Source organism: Peromyscus maniculatus, chromosome 15 (assembly GCF_049852395.1).
Source record: "Peromyscus maniculatus bairdii isolate BWxNUB_F1_BW_parent chromosome 15, HU_Pman_BW_mat_3.1, whole genome shotgun sequence".
Classification (NCBI taxonomy): domain Eukaryota; kingdom Metazoa; phylum Chordata; class Mammalia; order Rodentia; family Cricetidae; genus Peromyscus; species Peromyscus maniculatus.
This window is the reverse complement of record NC_134866.1, coordinates 12,058,399-12,078,563: the sequence shown is the minus strand read 5'-3', so window position 1 is coordinate 12,078,563 and position 20,165 is coordinate 12,058,399.

Below are 20,165 nucleotides of genomic sequence, written 5' to 3'. Positions count from 1 at the left end.
AAACTTCACCAGTTGTGGTGAATGGATACCACACTTATCACTGAGTTTGAAACACACACACACACATACACACACACATACACACACACACACACACACACACACACACACACACACACACACACACACACATATATATAATTATTGCTTTTTCCATGCTGTCTTTGAACATGGTTAAGAAACTTTATACAAATAGTAAATAGCCCAAACAGAGGAAATGTTCCCCTAAAGCCTCCACTATATGGTGTGGTTTCCAGTGGGTCTGAAGGTTTCGGGTATCTTGCCTTCACCTCAGCTAATGTTTAATCTACTATTTACATGCTATTTGAATGTCCTCTGCCTGAGACTTCCGTTTACAGAGCCAAAGCATAGTGCAGCTACTCACATTTTGCTAATATTAAGGACCAAGGAAGTCTTAAACATGATGTTCAATCTGGCCATTAAGCACACATGTAAAGGTAGGGTTGAGATTTAGAAGTTACTGTGTGGCATCCAAGAAGGATGAATCACTGGAAGATGCTTCAGCATTTCCCCGTGCTGTTGTCTAGGCCATCCATAGTTGGGGGCTGTAGGAGGAGGAGGAGGCTCGGGTATGGTGAATAAGTGAACTGTCTAGTACCCCAAAAGCTTACAAGTCAGCCCAAAAATGCCCATTCTTGACTTCCAGTGCTGGGAGGGGGGGGGAAAGGAGAGATCAGACTAGGTGGTTTGGGACAGTAGTCTTTGCTAGCCAGCAGGAATGTGTGCCATCATTCTAAAACCAGATGATACATCATAAGTGCCTCTTTTCTAGATGCCAGCCATCTATGAACGCGCCTTCTTAGTCTCTGCCATGCTAAATGTCTGTTACGGTTTTGCTATTTTCTCCATTCTGGAAGGCCACCTCTGATCCCTTGCTCTTCCAGGTGAGAGCCGTGGAGCTTTAGTTTACCTGCTTTCCCTTAAGAGGGCCTTTGCTTACAGATGAGGCTGTGTTGTCGCGAGGTCCTCACCTTGCTCTGACAGGAAAGGGTTGTGTGTTCCTGTTGGTGACATCCTAGTTCCTCCCATGTTTTTAGAAGGTAGCTTGAATGAATAGCTGCTCCCTCAACGCCGAGTGAAAATAAAAGTCACTGGGCTGAGCCCAGGAAAAGGGTTCCTGTAGCAGGAATCTTAAAAGTTCTTATTAATATAATCAAACCCGAGGCCAGTTATTGGGGTCCATGCTGGTAGATCAGAGAGACAGAACAAACCACAGCTATCTCACCTCACCAGTTCCTCAGCTGGTCCTGTTTCCTCAGACTGGAAGCCTCTGAGTCCTCATCCAGAATGAATCTCAGCTGAACTGTGTTGCTCCATAGCCTGAAAGCTTAACCAGGCCAAATGCTTAACCAGCCCAAAGCCTCTAGTTTCTGGTCCTCACGCCTTATATATCTTTCTACTTTCTACCACCACTCCCTGGGATTAAAGGCTGGCTTTCTGGGATTAAAGGCGTGTCACCATGCTTGGCTGTTTCCAATGTGGCCTTGAACTCACAGAGATCCAGAGGGATTTCTATCTCTGGAATGCTAGGATTAAAGGCATGTGCTATCACTGACTAACTAGTGGCTTGTCTGTTCTCTGACCCCAGGTAAGTTTATTAAGGTACACAATATTTTGGTGACACAATACCACCACAGGTTCCCAATGTGAATCTTGGGAATCCTCACTGGACCCTCCTCCATGTTAGCATCCAGGTGACCCTGTGTGTAGGGGGGCCCTTCATAGGCAGTATCACTATCATGCTCTGATGTGTTGCAGAAAAATCAAGTTGGGCTGTGCACAGTGACTGCAGGAGTACTCCTTTCTAACCAGATTTTCCCTGCAGAAAAATCTTGTTCTCATCATCCACAGTGCTGTATCGCAGGGATGCCAAGTATGTGCCAAAAAAAAAGATGCTGCATCCAGCCACGAAAGTGCAGTTCCTGTATTTTAAATGTCTTCTTTTGCTAGCCTTATAAGGAGGAAGAGAAAAGATTCTGTTGGGTCATCCAGCCAGGGGTGCATGCAGGTGGCCCCTGGAAAGTTCCTGCTGCAACTTAACTACAGTTTCCAGGGATTTCTAGGCTCGTAGCTGTAGAACACACAGGAAGTGCCAAAGTTGGGCAGGCAGAAGCTGCAGAAAGCTAATGGGCCATTGTTGGTGCCTATGGCCTGGTCTCCTGGGGGCTCCGGCCTCTCTAGGGAGCCCAGGCTCTTGGCAGCAGCTCAGCTGGAGCCTCGTCAGCTGCTGGCAGCCATGCTGGGGGACACAGGACTTTCTGTGTCCCTTCCCACCCCACAGGGCCAAGATACTGACCTCCAAGTCATGGAATCAGCAGCAGCTTTCAACTTGGGCCCTTTGTCTCTGAACAATAGTTAACCGTGGCTTTCAAAGGCTCTGGCCTCAGCAGCGTCTTTCACAGGGCAGTTTCCTTCCCTGCGGGTTTTCCCAGCTGTCTTTTGTCTTACTCCTTGTCTAATGGACCTCTCTGTCTTTGGAGGGGCTTCCGGAAGAGCCAACGACAAGGAGCCCTTCCTGGAAAACCATGGTGACAGACCCTCAGGGTCAGCTGAGGTTGCAGTAGGGGTGACACTTGGTGAATGGCTGGCCATCATTGTCACTGTCTCCAGCAGGACACACTTAATAGGGATTCAGTTAAGAGTCAGCTCGTTAATGGTGCCAGGTAGAGATAAATATCTAAAAATTCTGAGAGTTCTTTTGGGGGCCTCCCGGTAAATACGTAAAACTTGTAGATAATGACACTGCCCCCAAAGGGTGCTAGGTTTTTTTTTTGAGGCACTAAGACGAACCTGTGGGTCCAGATTGGAATTATCCTTTACAGGAATCCCCAGGAGCTAGTGTTCCACTGCCCCAAGGTAGTTGGTCCACCTCACAGAGGCTGTAGTACTGTGCTTATGGAAAGTATAAAATATAAAGAGAGAGAGAAATTGTGACTATATTTAAATGATTTCTAATTTAGGGGAAGAGTCAGACATAAAGAAAAGACTAGAAAAAGGTCCCAAATGTTATCAGTTATTGTGGAATTATGAGTGATTGTCTTTCCATTTTAGTGGTGTTCTTGCCTATGTCATTTTGTCTTCGTGTGTGTGTGTGTGTGTGTGTGTGTGTGTGTGTGTGTGTGTGTGTGTGTGTAGAGGCAGCGGTTGTAGAGGAAGGGGTTGATGTCCAGTGTCTTCTTCAAATTGCAGTTTTACCTCATTTATAGATACAGTCTCTCATTCGGCCTGGGAGTTTGCTATTTCTGCTACCCTGACTGGCAAGTGAGCCCCTAAGATTTGTTCCCCCTAAGTCTGTTTCCCCACTGCTGGGGTTACAGCTTTTATATGGGTGCTAGGAATCTAGACTCAGTTCCTCATGCTTGTAGGGTAAGACTTTCCTGACTACCCATCCCTCCATCCCTCTATCTCTGTCATATATATATATATATGACAGATTTTTTTTAAAGAAGTCCTATGATGATTATTAACCAGCAAAGATTAGTCTATTAGGCTTAGGGGGAAACTTAACAGTCTCATTAACTTATAATTTCAATGTACTTAGGGTAAAATTGCTATTGTGGAATTAATTACATCTTCTCTGACTTTTGGCTATCTCTGAAAAACAGTCTCCATTTAAAAAGGGGCATGAGTTGCCCCCTGCTATCTGTTTCCATGAGAGCATAGATTTTCCTAATTTGTTCACCAATGTATTCCAGGTCCTAGCATAGTGTTCAGCACATAGTAAGGCTCAGTAAATATTTGCTGGACTGGCAGAAAGGAGAAGCCAAAGAAGCTAGACTATAAAACCAGGGGGAAGGGCAAAAGAGAGAGAAGGCCAGACACCAGGAAACTCTCTGGAAATGCTTTGCAGGCCTGTGGCAGGTCTTGCTCGCTCACTCGCCTTGCTTTGAGTAACTCCAATCCTGCTCCATCCTCATCAGCTCCAGTTTGCTTCTCAAGGTTCACACCTGCCGCTCTATTCTGAGGACTTCTCCTGGGTTCCTGGAGCTGACCTGTCAAAGACAGAGATCAGGCAGTGCCAAGGGTTTCCGTGCCAGGGGAGCCCTGCACTCCTGACTTCCCATGACAGCTTGAGTTGAAGTTGCTCTCCCTGGGACCGTATCTGAAATCATGCCTTTGCTTGTCTCAAACTCTGCTTCCCAGAAACTTGACCTGTCAAGCAACAAAAGTAGGAAACTCTAAAGACCTGAATTGGCTTCATTTGTGATTATAAAATCAGGTGACATTTCCTTCTATAATACTGAATAATTGTTCAAAAAGCCCACAGAAGAGTTTGCTTTTATAAATGGAGAAGAAATGCACGAAGGAGAAACAAAGAACAAAAAGATAACCATCCAGTAGCTTGTGTCATTTTGTAGACCTTGGGGCCTCCCTGACCTTATAGGGAGGGACCCACGCCTGGTACCAAGATGTTTGTTTAATACCCATGTCTTCTTGGAGCAGCACTCTCCACTTACATAGGATACTACTGTTCATGCTCCCTTTTAAAAAGTTGTATTTCTGGCACACATCTTTAATCCTGGTATGTGGGAGGCAGAGGCAGGAAGATCTCTATGAGTTCGAGGCCAGCCTGGTCAACAAAGTGAGTTCCAGGACAGCCAGGGCTACCTAGAGAAACCTCATCTCGAAAAAAACAAAACAAGCCAGCAAACAAACAAATTATATTTTAAAGTTAGCTTACATATTAATGGGTTTCTATAAGCCCTTTTCATATATCCTTAGTTTCGGTAAACTCCCCTCTTCTATCTCCACTCCCCCACCCAACCCCACCCTCTGCATCCTGCTTAACCCTCTAAGGCCCAGTCTCCCTTCCTTAATCTCATGTGTCCTCCGATCATCTCAAATAATAATTTTTAAATTTCATTTCAAGACAGGAGGTTCCCATAAGGCTTTTTCATGCACTCTTCCATTTGGTTAACCCTCCCCCAACCTTCTGACCGCCCACACCTCTCCCTGCTTAAGCCTTTTCACCCCAGTACTCTACCTCTCTACTTTCATTTTACCTATACCCTATCACTCCCCTTTCTACAAAACCTGGACAATGGCGCCTTTCTAGTTTCCTGGTTCTTAAGTGTGCTCCAAGTTAAGCATATAAAATTAAAGATTTGAAGCTAGGATCAGCATAGGTGAGTTTAGAACACTCTTAGCATTTGTCTTTCCGGGCCTGAGTTACCTTACTCAGTATAATTTTCCCACACCATCCATTTACTAGTAAATATCATGATTTTATTTGTCTTTATTGATGAATAAGATTCAATTGTGCATATATACAACATTTTATCTATTGATGGACATTTAGGTTGATTCCATTTACTAGCAATTGTGAGTAGAGTAGCAATAAGCGCCGATGTGCAGGAATCTCTGTAGTTGGATATAAAGTCTCTCTCTATATATATAAGGATATGTATATATGTATGTACATATATATGTATGGCCCAGGAGACAGCCAGTGTTTGATTGCAAAACACAGAGAAGTCAGCCTCAAACTGACCTGATAACTTCCTCCCTCCTGACAAGCTTTCACCAGAAGGTCCTACGCATCAGGACCTTCCAGGCAAGATATTCCCGCTAGTGCAACTGTGGCATGATCATTATTGGGTAGCCAACCAGTTTTGATTGAATTTGAGGACTGCTTTACAGGAAAGAATTCGTGCCTGGTACTGCAAACCTGGTCAAAAGCCCATAGCTCTAGAAGACACAGGCTCTAGAGGAGAACTCACTATGACTATTTTACTAAAGAGTCACATTCTCAAACTGCCATCTAAATATGTTATGTCCATGTTTGGGATGTTCTCAACACTGGTCAGAGAAGTGTCTTTTTGCAGTGGTTAATGCAGAGACTTATAGCTGGTCAAAATGCTGAGAGTCGTTTCTGTGTGTGCTCAGCTTTAAATAGGATGTCTCTATCAATGAATCTAGCCCACCCTTACCCAAGGTTCAAGGAACATTACTGAAGAGGAGAGGAAAAAACAAGAACTACAGCATGAGGAAGAGTACCTTGAAATGCTACTCTCAGGACATGATATGCCCTGTGGACTCAGGAACTCACAGCAGCTGTGGCTACCTGTGCATTACCAAGTCAATAAATTCTGAGATGAGAGGCTACTGACCTTCTGATAGTTGCTGGGGAGGGACAGTCAGTTTTCTTTGGGTGTGTGGTCAACTGGTTTGTAGCCCATGCTCCTGTTGATGGTCCACACCCATGTGTATACAGGCCATACCAAGTGGACACAGTAGACTATGTATAACGTGAGGTTGGAAGGGAGACATGTTGGGCACTGAGGAAGGAAAATGGGGGGTGGATATGATCATAATACATTGTATACATATATGAAATTCTCAAAGAACAAGTTGAATTTTTTTTTCTTCACAGAAGAAACAAAAAGATGACTGATCCTTTCAAAGTAATTTTCCTTGCAAGGTGGGAGAGATTGATAGAACAAGAGGAAAATAAGTGATTGCTAACATGTCTGTTTTGTTGTTTGTAAGGACTAAGGAAGAGTGAACTCCATTACCATGCCAACTAAAACTGGCCTGTTTGGGAAATTTTGCTGTTATCTCTCTAATCCTGATTTCTCAAAAGGTCAGCTAAACCGCTTAGTTTCAGTTCAGTGACCTGGAACTTGGGCATGGGTGACCTCATTTTTACTTTTAGTCTGGTCTCTTGGGCCCAGAGCAGAAGTTCAGTACACAGTAGTGGCTGCCGGTGCTTTTTTACTTTACATTTATTTATTTATTTATTTATTTATTTATTTATTTTTTGGTTTTTTTATTATTATTATTATTATTATTTTACAACACCATTCAGTTCAACATAATAGCCACAGAATCCCCTGTTCTCCCCCTCTCGCCCACCCCTCCCCCCAGCCCACCCCCCATTCCCACCTCCTCCAGATCAAGGTCTCCCCCGAGGACCGGGGTTGACCTGGTAGACTCAGTCCAGGCAGGTCCATTCCCCCCTCCCAGACCGAGCCAAGTGTCCCTGCATAAGTCCCAGGATTCAAACAGCCAACTCATGCAACGAGTCCAGGACCTGGCACCAATGCACAGCTGCCTCCCAAACAGATCAAGCCAACTGACTGTCTCACCCGTTCAGGTGGCCTGATCCAGTTGGGGGCCCCTCAGCCTTTGGTTCATAGATCCTGTGCTTCCATTCATTTGGTTATTTGTCCCGGTGCTTTATCCAACCTTGGCTTCAACAATTCTCGCTCATATAAATCCTCTTCTTACTCACTAATTAGACTCCCAGTGCTCCACCAGGGGCCCAGCCGTGGATGTCTGCCTTCAGATTCCTCAGTCCTTGGATGGGGTTTATGGCACCACTATTTGGGTGTCTGGCCATCCCATCACCAGAGTAGGTCAGTTCCTGCCGTCTCGCGACCATTGCCAGCAGTCTTTTGAGGGGGTATCTTTGTGGATCTCCGTGGGCCTCCCTAGCTCTCTGCTTCCTCCCCTTCTCACCTTCTCATGTGGTTTTCATTTACCATGGTCTCCTATTCCTTGTTCTCCCTCTCTTTTCTTGATCCAGCTAGGATCTCCCACTCTTTCCCTCGACTGTCGCCCTTCATTGTTCCCACTCATGACCAGGCTATTCATGTAGATCTTGTCCATTTCTCCGTGTCTTTTTTTGGGGTCCCGTTTTCGAGGTAGCCTCACTGGTGATGTGAGTAGCAGTCTAGTCATCCTTGTTCCACATCTAGCATCTTCCTATGAGTGAGTACATACCATATTTGTCTTTCTGAGTCTGGGTTACCTCACTCAGGATGATTTTTTCTAGATCCATCCATTTGCCTGCAAACCGTGTGATGTCGTTGTTTTTCTCTGCTGAGTAGTATTCCATTGTGTATATGTGCCACAATTTATTTATCCATTCTTCAGTTGAAGGGCATCTAGGTTGTTTCCAGGTTTTGGCTATTACAAACAATGCTGATATGAACATAGCTGAGCAAGTGCTCTTGTGGTATGATTGAGCATTTCTTGGGTATATGCCCAGGAGTGGTATAGCTGGATCTTGGGGGAGATTGATTCCCAATTTTCTAAGAAAGCGCCATATTGATTTCCAAAGTGGTTGTACAAGCTTGCATTCCCACCAGCAGTGGAGGAGAGTTCCCCTAGTTCCACATCCTCTCCAGCATAAAGTGTCTTCAGTGTTTTTGATCTTAGCCACTCTGACAGGCGTAAGGTGGTATCTCAGAGTTGTCTTGATTTGCATTTCCCTGATGATTAGGGAAGTTGAGCAATTCCTTAAATGTCTTTCAGCCATTTGGGATTCCTCTGTTGAGAATTCTCTGTTTAGTTCTAAAGCCCATTTCTCAATTGGACTGTTGGTCCTTTTGATGTCTAATTTCTTGAGTTCCTTATATATTCTGGATATCAGTCCTCTGTCAGATGTGGGGTTGGTGAAGATCTTTTCCCATTCTGTAGGCTGTCACTTTGCCTTGTTGACCGTATCCTTTGCTCTACAAAAGCTTCTCAGTTTCAAGAGGTCCCATTGATTGATTGTTTGTCTCAGTGTCTGTGCTACTGGTGTTATATTTAGGAAGTGATCTCCTATGCCAAGGCGTTCAAGACTATTTCCTACTTTTTCTTCTAGCAGGTTCAGAGTAGCTGGATTTATGTTGAGGTCTTTGATCCACTTGGACTTAAGTTTTGTGCACGGTGACAGATATGGATCTATTTGCAGCCTTCTACACGCTGATATCCAGTTATGCCAGCACCATTTGTTGAAGATGCTTTCTTTTTTCCATTGTACACTTTTGGCTTCTTTGTCAAAAATTATATGTCCATAGGTGTGTGGGTTAATGTCAGGGTCTTCAATTCGATTCCATTGGTCCACATGTCGGTTTTTATGCCAATACCAGGCTGTTTTTATTACTGTAGCTCTATAGTAGAGCTTGAAGTCGGGGATTGTGATGCCTCCAGAAGTTGTTTTATTGTACAGGTTTCTTTTAGCTATCCTGGGTTTTTTGTTTTTCCATATGAAGTTGAGTATTGTTCTTTCCAGATCTGTGAAGAATTGTGTTGGTATTTTGATGGGGATTGCATTGAATCTGTAAATTGCTTTTGGTAAGATTGCCATTTTTACTATGTTAACCCTGCCTATCCATGAGCATGGAAGATCTTTCCATTTTCTGAGATCTTCTTCAATTTCTTTTTTCAGGGACTTAAAGTTCTTGTCATATAGGTCCTTCACTTGCTTGGTTAGTGTTACCCCAAGGTATTTTATGTCATTTTTGGCTATTGTAAAGGGTGATGTATCTCTAATTGCCTTCTCAGCTTCTTTGTCCATTGTATATAGGAGGGCTACTGATTTTTTTGAGTTGATTTTGTATCCTGCTATGTTGCTGAAGGTGTTTATAAGCTTTATCAATTCCTGGGTGGAATCTTTGGGGTCACTCAAGTATACTATCATGTCGTCTGCAAATAGGGAAAGCTTGACTTCTTCCTTTCCAATTTGAATCCCCTTAATCTCCTTATGTTGTCTTATTGCTCTGGCTAGAACTTCAAGTACTATATTGAATAAGTATGGGGAGAGTGGACAGCCTTGTCTTGTTCCTGATTTTAGTGGAATTGCTTTGAGTTTCTCTCCATTTAATTTGATGTTGGCTGTTGGTTTGCTATATATTGCCTTTATTATGTTTAGGTATGTTCCCTGTATTCCTGATCGCTCCAAGACTTTTATCATGAAGGGGTGTTGGATTTTGTCAAATGCCTTTTCTGCATCTAGTGAGATGATCATGTGGTTTTTTTCTTTGAGTTTGTTTATATGGTGTATTACATTAATGGACTTTCGTATGTTGAACCACCCTTGCATCTCTGGGATGAAGCCTACTTGATCATGGTGGATAATTGTTCTGATGTGTTCTTGGAGTCTGTTTGCCAGTATTTTATTGAGTATTTTTGCATCAATGTTCATGAGGGAGATCGGTCTGTAGTTCTCTTTCTTTGTTGCATCCTTGTTTGGTTTAGGAATCAGGGTAATTGTAGCCTCGTAGAAGGAGTTTGGTAATGTTCCTTCTGTTTCTATTATGTGGAACAATTTAGAGAGTATTGGTATTAACTCTTCTTTGAAGATCTGGTAGAATTCTGCGCTGAAACCATCTGGTCCTGGGCTTTTTTTGGTTGGGAGACCTTTAATGACTGTTTCTATTTCCTTAGGGGTTATTGGACTATTTAAATAGTTTATCTGGTCTTGATTAAACTTAGGTATGTGGTATCTATCCAGAAAAATGTCCATTTCTTTTAGGTTTTCCAGTTTTGTGGAGTAGAGGTTTTTGAAATATGACCTTATAATTCTCTGGATTTCCTCAATGTCTGTTGTTATGTCCCCCTTTTCATTTCTGATTTTGTTGATTTGGATTCTCTCTCTCTGTCTTTTGGTTAGTTTGGATAAGGGCTTGTCTATCTTGTTGATTTTCTCAAAGAACCAACTCTTTGTTTCATTAATTTTTTGTATTATTCTCTTAGTTTCTAATTTATTAATTTCACCTCTCACTTTGATAATTTCCTGGCGTCTATTCTTCCTGGGAGACTTTGCTTCTTCTTGTTCTAGAGCTTTCAGATGTGCTGTTAATTCACTAGTGTGCGATTTCTCCAACTTCTTTATGTGGGCATTTAGTGCTATGAATTTCCCTCTTAGCACTGCTTTCATAGTGTCCCATAAGTTTGGGTATGTGGTGTCTTCATTTTCATTGATCTCTAGGAAGTCTTTAATTTCTTTCTTTATTTCTTCCTTAACCCATTGGTGATTCAGTTGAGCATTATTCAGTTTCCATGAGGTTGTAGGTTTTCTGTAGTTTTTGTTGTTGTTGAAATCTAGCTTTAAACCATGGTGATCTGATAGAACACAGGAGGTTATTCTGATTGTTTTGTATCTGTTGAGATTTGCTTTGTGGCCAAGTATGTGGTCGATTTTAGAGAAAGTTCCATGGGGTGCTGAGAAGAAAGTATATTCTTTCTTGTTAGGATGGAATGTTCTGTAGATATCTATTAGGTCCAATTGGGTCATGACATCGGTTAAGTCCTTTATTTCTCTGTTAAGTTTCGATTTGGGAGATCTGTCCAGTGGTGAAAGTGGGGTGTTGAGATCTCCCACTATTAATGTGTGGGGTTTTATATGTGGTTTAAGCTTTAGTAATGTTTCTTTTACATATGTGGGTGCCCTTATGTTTGGGGCATATATGTTCAGAATTGAAACTTCATCTTGGTCGATCTTTCCTGTGACGAGGATGTAATGTCCTTCTTGATCTCTTTTGATTGATTTTAGTTTGAAGTCTATTTTGTTGGATATCAGGATGGCTACCCCTGCTTGTTTCTTAAGACCATTTGATTGAAAAGTCTTTTCCCAGCCTTTTATTCTTAGGTAGTGTCTATCTTTGAATTTGAGATGTGTTTCTTGTATGCAGCAGAAGGATGGGTCCTGCTTTCGTATCCATTCTGTAAGTCTATGTCTTTTTATAGGTGAATTAAGTCCGTTGATATTAAGGGATATTAATGACCAGTGATTCTTCATCTCTGTTATTTTTGGTGGTAGTGTGTGTGTACTTCTCTTCTTTGGGGTTTACTGTTGTGGCTTTATCTATTGCCTGTGTTTTCAAGTGTGTATCTGACTTCCCTCGGTTGGAATTTTCCTTCTAGTGCTTTCTGTAGGGCTGGGTTTGTGGATAGGTATTGTTTAAATCTGGCTTTGTCTTCGAATGTCTTGTTCCTTCCGTCTATGATGATTGAAAGTTTTGCTGGGTATATTAGTCTGGGCTGACATCCATGGTCTCTTAGTGTCTGCATTACATCTGTCCAGGTCCTTCTGGCTTTCAAAGTCTCCATTGAGAAATCGGGTGTTATTCTGATGGGCTTACCTTTATAGGTCACTTGGCCTTTTTCCTTGGCTGCTCTTAATATTCTTTCTTTATTCTGTACATTTAGTTGTTTAATTATTATGTGTCGAGGGGACTTTTTTTGGGGGTCTAGTCTGTTTGGTGTTCTATAGGCTTCTTGTATCTTCATAGGCATTTCCTTCTTTAAGTTGGGAAAGTTTTCTTCTATAATTTTGTTGAATATATTTTCTGTGCCTTTGAGTTGGTATTCTTCACCTTCTTCTATCCCTATAATTCGTAAGTTTGGTCTTTTTATGGTGTCCCAGATTTCTTGGACATTTTGGTTCATGACTTTGTTGGCTTTAGTGTTTCCTTCGACTGATGGAACTATTTCTTCTACTGTATCTTCAATGCCAGAAATCCTCTCTTCCATCTCTTGCATTCTGTTGGTTATACTTGCATCCGAAGTTCTTGATCTTTTACTCAGGTTTTCTATTTCCAGCATTCCCTCTGTTTGTGTCTTTTTCATTTTTTCAATTTCCCTTTTCAGATCTTGGACTGTTTCCTTTGTTTGTTTCATTGCTTTTTCATGATTTTCTTTGAGTGCTTTATTGTTTTCTTCCAGGATTTTAATGTTTTCTTCCAGGACTTTATTGTTTTCTTGAAGGGCTTTATTGTTTTCTTCTAATTTGTTTGCCCTTTCCTCTAGTTGTTTACAGCGTTCTTCCAATTTTCTTGTCTTTTCCTCTACACAAGCCTCTACCTTCTTCATGAAGTTACTCATAAGGCTACTTTCTTCTGCTTCTTCCAATTTTTGGTGTTCAGGTCTAGATGTTGGAGGCGAGCTAGGTTCTGGTGATGCTGTATTGCTCTTCATTTTGCTGTATGTGCTTCTGCTTTGACGTCTGCCCATCTCCTTGTGATTCCTTCTTGGTCTTATCAGTGGACTTGTTTCACAAAGATCTGACAGACTCAGGAAGACTCTCTCTCTTGTCCAAAAGGGAGTTCTCTTGTCCAACTCTTTGGTCCAGAAGGGAAGTCAGGGGCAAGCTCTGGTCCAGAATGGCAGTCGGGGACAGGCTGGGAGCTGGGGGCCGGTCTCTAAGTCTCAGGAAGTGGGTGGGGTCTTGGGCAGATGGGCGTGGGGGCAGGGCGCGGAGACTGCAGGGGCTGCCGGGGGCTTGGAAATGGGGATCCCTCCCGGTGGGGCTAGAAGGGGAGCTGCCCGGTGGCCAGAACCTGGTGCCAAGTTGGGCAGGCCTCTCAGGAGTGGCTGGTGGCCAGGGATGGGGTCCTGGCTGGACCCAGGCACTCACCTCTGGTCCAGAAGGGAAGTCGTCAGTGCCGGTGCTTTTTATGTCACAGACTGTAGACAGCAACTTAGCCACAGAAAGAGAGTGGTTTTTTACAACTGCCTGTGCATGAAGCATAGCTGTGCATTGCTGGTGAATTAACTCACCGAGTACTCAGAGATCTCTGAAACAAGGGCAGTGATTAGCCCCACCGTTGACTGAGGAAACAGTGACATGGAGTGAGTAATCTTCCTTGCATGTGAACGCTTATCCCACTTTGAAATGGGTGCTTCTGACTGTCTTCCATTGTAATTTCAATTTTGCATGTCAATTTGACTGCATTAAGGGACAGCCACTTAGCTGGCTGACAGAACATGTGTGTGTGTGTGTGTGTGTGTGTGTGTGTGTGTGTGTGTGTATTTTCATTTGAACTAGTAGATTCTAATAAAGAAGATTGTCCTCACCAAAGTAAATGGCATCATTTGATCCATTAATGTCCCAGATTAGGAAAAAAGGGTGATTAATTTTCTTTTTTTCTGGTTTTATTTATTTAATTTTTTCTCTTTTCTATTCTTCTGGAGTTGGGACATCGATATTCTTCTGTCTTCAGGCCTGGAAGCTTAAGGTTTTTGAGTCTTTAGTCTCATATTACATCTTACAACTGGCCTTCCTACCTTACCATCTTGGATAGGACAACTCATGCGGCTTCTGTGTTTCCAGTGATATGAACCAATTAATCCCCTTTAAGCAGCTCTACTTATCCTTTCTATTTCTCTAAAGAACCCTAACTGACGTGGCCACAGAAGAACTTTTTTTCTTCTATGAAAGACTGGCCAGTAAAAATGTAGGGAAGATGAGCCCCAGAGTGATCAGTGAAAAGCATAGGTGAGTCACCACAACTCAGTGTAGATGAACAAAATCAGATTCAGATCAGCTCAAACATCCCCATGTTTGTGGAGATAATCAGAAAAAGCAACATTTCAGAGGCAGTTCATTCTGGCCTGCCAATGACATGTTGTGCAGAAAGATGGAGACACTGGACTTGATCTTTAGCATGGCAAAGAGGAAGAAGATGAAAAGAAAGAAGAGAAAATATAGACCTTTCTTGAGAAATCTAAATTCAAGTCTCTGCAAAACAGCCTTGATTAGATTCAAGGGCCAGCTCTTTGGGTCTTCAAGAAAACAAAATAATAATATAAATGTAACATGTGAGATATTTTCTTTGGCAGGATAACTTAACCCATAGAGATGAAATTAATCCAAGTATGTCTTAGTTAAGGTTTCTATTGCTGTGAAGAGACACCATGACCACGGCAGCTCTCATAAAGGAAAACATTTAATTGGGATGTCTTACAGTTCAGCAGTTTAGTCCATTATCATCATGGCAGGATATGACGGCATACAAGTGGACATGGTGCTAAAGAAGGAGCTGAGAGTTCCTATATCTCGATCCACAGGCAACAGGAAATGAATTGAGTGTTACACTGAATGTAGTTTGACCAAAGGAGACCTCAAAGTCCACCCCACAGTGACACACTTCTTCCAACAAGGCCACACCTCATAGTCCCACTTCCTATGAGCTTATGGGGGCCAATGACATGCAAACCACCACAATATTCAAAGATACTTTTGGCTTAGCACATGGACTGGGCCAGCCAGAATTTGTTGACTTGAAGAATGTGAAGGAAGAAAGTCTCTGAGGAAGAGTGGGCTTTTTAAGAGATGTAGACCAGAGGAAATGATAGCAATGAGGATAATGGCTTTCCTGGATGCTCAGTCCAACTACATATCTATCCATGGAACACCTGTCATGTGGGAGGTGTTGGACCCAGTTACGCAGGGAGGAGAAGCAAAGGTATGGGGAGGGAGTTGAACAAGCCCAAGCAGGACTCCAAGAAAACAAAGAGTCTAAAAGGAGGCACCAAGTGTTACAGATGTTCAAAGAGAGACCTGGATGTGTGGGAGGAATCTGCACTAGGATAATGGAGCAGACACTGAGAAAGAACAGAACAGGCCAGGAGAGGGAAGTGTGTGTGTGTGTGTGTGTGTGTGTGTGTGTGTGTGTGTGTGTGTGTGTGTTGTTTGTTTTTGGAGACAGGGTTTCTCTGTGTATCGCTGGCTCTCTTGGAACTCATTCTGTAGACCAGACTGGCCTCAAAATCACTACCACACCAAGCGATAAAAAGTCCAGTTTTATTGGAACATGGGTGCTGAGAAGGAACTGTCAGAATGTATGTTTGGAAAGAGAGGTCTCCTTATTTGTGATTTTTCATTTAGTGAAGTGTTTGGACTGATGTATTTGAGGGTTCTGGCATGGCCTTATTTGAGAGGATATAAACAACTTCACGCATGCCCCGGACCCTATGAGCTGTTTTGTCACGCCTGTTTGAATGAGATAGCTTTGGAAAGTTATAAAAGGGTTTGAACTAAGCTAAGTATGGAGGCTCATGCCTTTAATCCCAGCACTTGGGAGGCAGAGGCAGGGGCATCTGTCAGTTTGAGGCCAGTCTGGTCTACAAACTGAGTTCCAAGACAGCCAGGGCTACACAGAGAAACCCTGCCTTAAAAAAGAAAGAAAGAAAGAAATTAAATATAAGGGTATTAACTAATAATAACAGTTAAGACCTAAAATGTAAACTGGGCAACAGTTAACAAAATAAATCGAACATCATTTAGTGCCCAGTTAAACTCCCAATGGTGTAAAAATGGAAACTAACAGCAGCTGGATTGCTGAAGGTTAGTTCCAAGGCAGAGTGTGATCGGTCATAGTTTCCAAAGATGGCTGCAACCACATCACCCATCCCACATTCTTGTCAGCAATTTGGTCTTTCCACTCCTCCCATAGTGGATCGGGGGAATGTATTTCCCTACCTCCTGGAATCTGGGTGGGCCAATGGGATACGATGGAAATGGCCTCGTGACAGCCCTAAGTCAAACCCTTCCCTGCTCTGGCAGCTTCATCTCCTGCCTTGTGAAACACTTACTGCTGAGATGGCCCCCTGGATACCAAGGCACAGAGCATGAGAAGTCCAAGCCTCAGGGGAGAGGCTCATAGATCGCCAGTCCAGCTGTCCTCACATGTCCTCTGGGCATGATGTCACCCTTGTTATCTTGAACTCGAAGTTGTGATTATCCTGGTGAGGCTTGCACAAATCCAGGACCACTAACATGCTTATGGAGGCATAAGGAGGAGTTTGTGTTATTCCGACATGTCCCTTCCTGTTAACTGTGGCAGGATTACACACACACACACACACACACACACACACACACACACACACACACAGAGAGAGAGAGAGAGAGAGAGAGAGAGAGAGAGAGAGAGAGAGAGAGAGAGAGAGAGAGAAAGAGAGAGAATGAGTTTCTTCGATGGTGTAGGCATTGATAAGTTTTCCCTGCTCCTGCAAGTAATTCCAGTTAAACTCATTAGTTCACCAAGCCAGACTTGGGTGGAATAATTTCTTCTAGTTGCCCTGTTTGGGGAGAATAGAGCTTGCTCATTTCTTCAGGAGAAGTTCACACAACCCCAGTAAAGGGAAGCATGTGAGGGACTAAAGTTCTTGGCGATGTGAAGTCAGGCTACAGCATGCTGAGACCATCTGAACAAGAAGCATGGTGTGGAGCCTGGTCTAGCCACAGGACGAGGGCTAATGATAGCCATGCAAGGGGTAGAGTTGGATTGTCGTTGTGTTGTAGTGTTCCTAATGGGAAAACTATGTATGTTAGAGTCTGGAAGGAGAGAGCTGTGCATGGAAGGTGAAGAGAAGCCCTGCAATGAGAGTGACCGGGTCTAGGGCAACTCCAGGGCAAACATCTGTGGTGCAGGGGTGGGGGATAACATCTGGATTCTGGCTGTCACTAGAGTTTTCTCATTCATAAAGTGAGTGGGAATGGATCCTTAGAGAATGGTTTTGAAGACTGACTTTAGTGTTGTAGGGGGAAAAGACTTCACCATTATAATAAAGAATGGAATTTAAGTCCCAACTCAGAAAGGTTTTGCTTTTTTTGTTTTCTATCTCTCTCTCTCTCTCTCTTTTTTTTTGGATCCTGGGCAGAGCCAAGGTATGTCTTTTTCCTTTAGTCTGGGCTTCCTCACTCTTTTTTTTTTCTTTAAAAAATTAGATTTTATTTTGTGTGTATGGGTGATTTGCCTGCATGTTTTTATGGGCAATGCATGTATATTAGTTAGGGTTTCTCTTGTTGTGAAGAGATACCATGACCATGGCAACTCTTATAAAGGAAAACATTTAACTGGGGCTGGCTTACAGTTTCAGAGGTTTAGTCTATTATTGTCATGGCAGGAATCATGTCGGTCTGCAGGCAGACATGGTGCTGGAGAAGGAGCTGCGAGTTCTACATCTTGATCCACAGGCAACAGGAAGTAAACTGTCCAACGACTTTGCTTGAGCACAGATGAGACCTCAAAGCCTGCCCCCACAGTGACACACTTCCCCCAACAAGGTCACACCTTCTCCAACAAGGCAACACCTCCTAATAGTGCCACTTCCTATAGGCTAAGCATTCAAATGCGTGAGTCTACGGGTGCCATTCTTACTCAGACTACCCCAATGTGCATACCTAGTGCCTGTGGAGGCCAGAAGAGGGCATCAGTGTCACTAGTGGGTCCACCAGAACTAGAGTTACAGATGGTTGTTAGCTGCCGTAAGGGGGCTAGGAATTATTCCTGGTCTTCTGCAAGAGCAGCCAGTGCTCTTAACTGCTGAATTGTCTCACCAGCCTCTTCCCCCTACTCTTTCTTTAGCTCTCCTCCCTGCCATATGGATGCTTGTCCACTTTGTGACTGATCTCCATGCTGGCTCAACTCCAACAGCACCAACTTTTCCCTTTCTCTTCTCCATTCTTCTCTTCTGGTCAGCTGCTGAGATGTGTAGCTTGTCTGCCCTGGAATTTTTCATTTAAACTTCAATAAACTTGTCCTCAAGCTTCCTATTTGATTCTGTTCCTAAATTCTTTTGTTCATGAGACTGAAACCCTAAGAACAGAACCCAATTTTCTTGGTATCACCTGGATACTCAGACAGGACTCCCCAATACCATAATGCCATCAGGATTTCTATGGATAGCTATTAGTTTTTGAAATCCTACATCCCATACAGACTTATAATGAGTGTTTCTGCTTGGACTAGTCTCTCACGGTGTCTTCATTTTCCATTGCTGATAAGACAGAATAACCAAGGTGTCCTATAGAATAAAGAGTATATTTGGGTCTTAGAGCTTCAGAAGACTACAATCAATGACTATCATAGCAGAGAGCAGGGCAACAGGCGGGCAGGCATGGCGCTGGAACAGTAGCTATGAGCTTAAGTCTTGAGACACAACCACAAGACAGAAAGAGTTAGCTGGGAATGACAGGGGTCTTTGAAACCTCAAAGCCTGTCCCCAGTGACATACCTCCTTCAACAAGGTCACACCTCCTAATCCTTCCCAAATAGTCCCACCAACTGGGGACCAAGTATTCAAATGTCTGAGCCCATGGTGGGGGGTGGGGGTCATTCTCATTCAAACCACTTTACATGGCAACCCCCAAAGCAATTTTTCAGCCATCATCATAAGTGCCCTTCCTGGGCTCCTCAGCCCTCTTTTATATTCATTGATGGCCACATTATTTCCTTCAGCCACTCAATAATTACTTCATGCCAGTCACATGCCAAATAGTATTGTAAGCGCTGGGCTTCTGGGGGCACTAAAAAAACACAAGTATCCTGCCTCCAAGGAGCTTGTCACCTTAGTGTGAATAGTTTGGTATTGCCTTTTTTTTTTTAACTGAGTGGGGCACTATGCTGGTGCAGTTAACTGTGAACATTTGTGGGTCCAGGGGTGAGATAAAACCTGGTTTCACATCCTGTCTTAACCAACCGTGAAATACTAGGCAAGTCGCCCAAGCTTTCTGTGCCTCAATTTCTTTATCAGAATAACACTAAGACTACTACCATGTACTTCAGAGGCTCCAGAAAAGACATTATATGTAGAAGGATTGCCTCAGAGGATCAGCACACAGTAAGCCATGTTGTAAAAGGTACTAGTCATTATTTTTTACCATTATCCGGCTTTGTTTTTTATTTTTTCCTGACAGGAAATAAGTTTCTTTATGCTTTATGATCAGTAGCAAGATCTCCACTTCATTCAACAAAGAAAGAGCCAAGAAGTTGTTTCTCGTCATCACCTAAGCAAGGGTTGAACACAGGCTACTATATATGCATGGTGTCTTTTAAAGTTATATGGTATGGAGATATTGAGGGTCCTATGCTAAGAAATCAAGGAGTGTAATACTGGCTGTGCTTCCTCTGTGCTAAGGCAGATTATTTTTTAAAAGGGTAAGAGTGAGATAGATGATAGACAGACAGATAGAGGGAATTAGCATCGAATGGCCATTGAGTTAGCTGTGTCAGTGAATAAACAGTAAAAACCCAAGTGAGAATTTGTTATGTAAAACACATTCCAAGTTAGGTAGTAGTTCAGGTGGGCATGACAACACAGTCATCAGGGTGCAGGTACCCTTTGATCTTTAACATCCTTAAGGCATGGCTTCCTTTCTCAAGTTCTACCTGGAGATACAAGGTGACTATGGGAGCTCCATTGTCTCTATTTCAGAGAGGAAAAGGGAGATGTGAGTGGAATGGCCAAAGAGACCCCAAGCTCCACCACCCATAGCTGAGAGCCCTATCCAGAGACTTTCCAGGACCCTATCCAGGTGATGCCTGCATCTCATTGTCCACTCTAGTTGAAATAATATACTCACCAGTTCAGAGTTCCCTCCGGAAGGACTGGACTGAAGTCAGACTGATACTTTGGGACTGCAGCCAAGCTCCGCATTGGCTGATGCTTTGCCCCGCACCCTCCTTTCAAGTCAAAACCCATCTGACTTACTAGAAAGTATCGGAAGTATTAATTACCCTGGCACTCTGAGTCTTGACAGTAGAGTTTTTTTTTTTTTTTCATTTCAAATAAAAAATCATAAATATTTAAACCATCTTTGTCTGGTACGCCTTGCTTTCTGATCCCCCCCCATCCTCCTACCT